General features: G+C 30.8%; 1 long non-coding RNA gene across 1 annotated transcript; it reads left to right on the top strand.

The window, feature by feature from the left end:
• The first annotated feature begins 1,239 nt into the window (after positions 1 to 1,239).
• Positions 1,240 to 2,912, top strand: LOC148771831 (uncharacterized). The gene is made up of 2 exons (XR_016030540.1): positions 1,240 to 1,400; positions 2,809 to 2,912. It is a non-coding gene; the product is annotated as an uncharacterized LOC148771831 (long non-coding RNA).
• The last annotated feature ends 2,169 nt before the right edge of the window (positions 2,913 to 5,081 follow it).

Here is a 5,081-nt window from a genome sequence, read left to right as displayed (position 1 = left end):
ATTAGCGGAATTTAGGTGCCTCATTAATAGGAATTTTGAAAATAGTGGTTAATTATTAAAAAAACGTAATGTGTATTGGGTAGTATAAGGGTAAGATTGGAAATAAATATTCTAGGGGGTTTTCACAAAGGAAGAATTATGGTATGGACATATCACCATTTTTTATCTATAGGAGGGGTGTATTGCTAATGGCCCCCAAATAAAAAAAGTAAAATAAAGAAAACTAAAAAAAATGTAGTTGAATTTAGAAATATTATAGTTAAATTTAGAAATATTATAGTTGATTTCGAAAATGTTATAGTTGATTTCGAAAATTTTGTAGTTAATCCTAGGAAAATGAAAACTGCAAAAAAAAAATAATTGTTTTTATTACTTTTTTTTAAATAAACGAAAAAAATTAAAGAAAAAAGAGAGGCATCAAAGTGGTGGTTTAGGGTCATAAGTAGTGGATAGAGAGAGGGTAAATTTGAGAATAAATGAATGGACGAGTCTATTACTAATAAATGATACAGGAGCTGGACTGGTCCTTATTAAAAAAATTAACATTTGTGGAGAAAAGTTTCTTCTCCAACGGACGTTCTAAAATTTAGACCCCTTAAACACTACCCAGTTGCTATGTATAGCAGATAACTGTTCACAAACGGTAAGTCGAAAACTATTAAAATAATACTATACTTATCCCGTTCAAGCTTTAAGGTCGTGGCAATAATTTAAGCATCATCAAATAGATAGAAATGGTTATAATATAATAAAGTGGTAAAATTTAAAAGGCATGGTTGAAGAAAATATGATAAAAGGAGCTCATAAAACACTGTGCATGTGGTATAATAGGGATACCATTCCAATATTTACCATATATGCTTTTGGAGATGCTTTTATGAGCTACGAGGATGTACATTTGGTTGGGCTGATTCAGTCTGATAGATTGTATAATCGGGCCGAATCTTAGATTTGGTTCGATTTAAGTTGAAGCGGGATTGATCCGCGACCCGGTTTTTCATCAGCCAATTGCGTGATATTGGATCTGGCCACCCGAGGTGAGATCCTCCAATCCTGCCCTTTCTTTACTTAAATATGTAGTGATATTACTTTTCAGCCCCTAAAGCCTATCCATAATTGCAATTGTACCAACTATATATACAAAACATCTCCCCCCAAAACGCGATTGGTCTTCGCCCATCTCTGATTTTCTATACTCTGCTAATAATCGTTCAATAAATCAAGGTATATATATTTTTTTTTCATTTTGCTATGCTATGTCTAAGTTTTTTTTTTTACAGCTACTTTCCCGCAAGACAATACATTGAAGTTCTGTATTGGACAAAATTTGGCAGCGTCGGCGGAGTGTGGGCGGCGGAGCGACGGATGTGCTTCTTTCTGGTATCGATTATCTTCGCGAGGTGAGTTTTTCGCAGCTTTAAACATTTCTTTTATATTGTCTTCTCATCTGAACAATGTTTTCGACATTGTTTTCTTTTATACACCCCCTTCTGTTAATGGCATTTGGTAATGTTATGTGCCTACTGTTCATATTTTTTTTCTCAATCTGTGACAATTTGGTGATGTTTGGTAGGGCTTGCAATCCTTGAATCTCATTAAATTGTTTCCTTTTACTTTTTTTTATTTATATATCTTTCGTGTTGTAGGAAAATGGTTTGTATTCTTGTCATTCTCAATTTTCAAATCTACCTCGTATTTCTTGAAAATTAACAACCGGTCATTGTGATATTTACTAGTACATTACAAGGAGGCTAATCCAAACAAGGTTGAACTATGAAAATATTCATTAAATACATAAAAAAGTAAATGGGAATGAGCTTCAAAATGCAAGAAATGTAATTAACACCCGACTACAGAAGTAACAGAGCAAAGGAAAACAAAGCAGTAGTTATGAATCACTACATAACAAGCAGAGCAAATGGCAAAACAAAATAGTAGTTATGAAGAAAAAATAGAGTCGTTGCAATTGCAAACACATGAAGAAATGTATCAATTCTTTCGAAGAATGCAAGGGAATATCACTGCGGAAAATTTGTCTTGGTAAGAAAATTTATGTTTAAATCATTTTAACATGTTATATTTTATTGGGATAATTTTCTTATCAATGCACTTTCACTTTTTTGAATAGAATTGAGTGAAAAATATGACAATACTATATAATTGTACCTACTTGAGGAGTTTGAGTACTAATAAATTGAACATTACTCGTGTTGCCAATAGTTGGATTGTAATTTGTGTTATAAATAAATAATAGCATGGGGGTTTTTCTAGCAGGTTATTTCTTAATCGTTGAACTCGATTATACCCTTAATTAGTTGACTTCCTAGATTGAGTTTGTTAATTAATTTATGTTATTTAGATCTAAACATCTATGTTGACATCATCTATTTGTCTAAAGAAGTGGCCTTATGTGAAACACATTTTATCCAGACTATTTGAATACGAGTACTGGAGATGTCAGCTGAAATATTTGTTATTACACTTTATTTGTATGTTTTATCTACGAACCGACCTATTTCCTTTGTTTTATTTGTTGCTTTGCCCGATAATAATTTTATCACTTTTCTAAGCTATTAGAATGTGTACTAGAGATGTGAGTGGAATATTTTTTTTTGTTTGTTTGGTCTATAAATCATGTTTTGGTCTTTTCACCTTAAGAAGGCAAATTCCTCTTTAATATTCAATGAGATATGTACTTAAGAGCCCCTGCATTTATTAGTTTATAATTATTTTTATACTTCATGTTAGTTTGATTATAATGTGTTCTACCATTAAACTGGTTTTAACATTTGATTAATGTTAATGCAGAATAAAGTGGAACAACTTCTCAAGCATTTGGAGAACAATGTTACTGAACAGTCTGATTTGTTGTAGTATATGTTTTTCGAAGCCAGTGGAAAATATTTGCATAATATTTTTAGACCGGTTATTTTGTTCAATTTGTAGACTACAAACAATTTATTCAGTCACGCAATCATATATTATTGAAAGTTGCTATTTTTTTGTTCAAACCGAAACTTTTTGTTCAAGGGAATTGAATTTTATTATTTTTGTGATTACATGGATGAATTGATTGATTAAAATAAAATAATTTGGAGATTTGAATAAGTCAAATGTTACTCATTTTTGAAGTATTAGAAGCAAAAAAAAAAATCGTCTTCCTTATTTTTTATGAATTCAGACGAAAAAAAGAGAGACAAATCTAATTAAAATTTGGAATGATGTGGGAGATGAAACACTATTTGTACAAAAAAAACACAACTTTGTAGGGGTGATATTGTCAATTACTACAACAAAATAATCAATGCGACGTACCTATCACAAGTTGAATACAACCATGCTTCAATCCATGTGGCTCAATCCTTTTTACCAAATATGAGATCCCACTTTTTTGCATGTATCCCTACAATGTAATTCGAAAATGGATTTGTAATCCCATCCTATCCCATCACTTGAACCAAAATAGGCCTTATACGGCATATATTTTATTTTCCTTATAATAAAAGTATCTCATAATATAATGTATTGAGACACTTTTTTGTACTAGCAAGGTGTACGTGCGTTGCACATGTCGTAATATTATTATGTGGTGAAAATAGTTTTTATGTATACATTAAGTTGCAAGATGCCTTTTATAAAATATGAGTCAATTTGTTTTAGACCAAAAATATATTGCTACTTATGTAAATATTTGAGAAATGTAAACTATATCAAATCAAACTTATCTTATCTTCTTTGTATGGCATATTATACATTGAAATTCAGGTGAATCCTAGGAAAATATATTTTTCGAGATTGATGATCAAATTTGCAGTCAATTACGAGATTTTGGTTAGTTAATAATATTTATGTGAAACCATTGAAAACTAATACAATTCATATAACTCGTGGTGGGACAACAAATGTTTTCCTGATAACCAAAATGCATCATCCAATTGCAATGTCCCTCATGGCACAACTAGTCCTTATACAACAAACTCTGTTTATTGTGGATTACCCACTCTTTAACAAATTATTTTTTTTCCTTATTGAACGATGAAACATACATTAGAAAAATAAACAAAAAAATCAGGAGCTTGGTGCATTAACATAATTTCCAGCTAGCAATGAGCATGAATGTAAATTATGTTCCAAACATACTCTACACAAGTTTAATTGGTCTACATGCTTCACAGTAGTATAAAGAGAAGGTTAGGTTCGTGCAACCTTTACAAAGAGTATCACTCCACATGAACGCAAGTCTGGAGTAGCTCTATAATAGTCTCGATCGTTTAAGAGTTAGAGAATTTAGATAAATTCGAAACATAGAAGAGGAGAGAAACAAAAAAGAGACTGGCATATTTTAATAACATACCTTAAGACATTTTGAGTTTGACAGACTATGTACCAGGTCATCATCCTGTCAAAGTAATGACATAATGATTTCACAAAGTGAAACTAAGTATAATTATAAAGAATAAATAATTCATGAAAGAACTTTAGATATTGTCAATAAGTTTGCATACAATGATATCTTTGATATGGTACAAAGATTGAAAGATATATCTTGCATTTTCGTAAAATGTCAAGCTTCTAAATGCAAAAAAAAAAAAAAAAAAAACACCTGGAATGGAATCAAGTGGCCACACTATCCAACAATCAGTCAAACTATATTGAGCAAAAATAATGTATCATAGATATAAAAAATATGGCCAATAAAACATTTAAACTTGAGCATTCCATGACGATTATTCACCAAAAGTTCAAGTTTCTTCTAGAGCACTGAGTTGATGGTCTATTTGAATGCATTCTAAAAGAACATAGCAAGAGCATAATCTTGACCTTTATACAGTAAAATCTGCTACAATTCTAAATAAAACAATGAAATATATTAATGAAACTAAAACAGTTTGTCTTCAGCCATTGGTATGTCATGAAATATCAAAACAAAGAAAGGACTACATGTAGAACCATTTCTTCATTTAACTTCCTATAAAATAACTATTGAGTACAAGCATTCGAGAATACAAGATTGAGCTGAAATTTCTGCTTATGCATTTTGGGTGGCTTCATTTTGTCCTTCAGCTATCAGTTTCATCATC

This window comes from Erythranthe guttata, chromosome 3, assembly GCF_056151865.1.
Source record: "Erythranthe guttata isolate IM_541 chromosome 3, IM_541, whole genome shotgun sequence".
In the NCBI taxonomy this organism is placed as follows: Eukaryota; Viridiplantae; Streptophyta; class Magnoliopsida; order Lamiales; family Phrymaceae; genus Erythranthe; species Erythranthe guttata.
The sequence above is the reverse complement of the archived record's forward strand: the minus strand, read 5'-3'. Positions and strand labels throughout refer to the sequence as shown.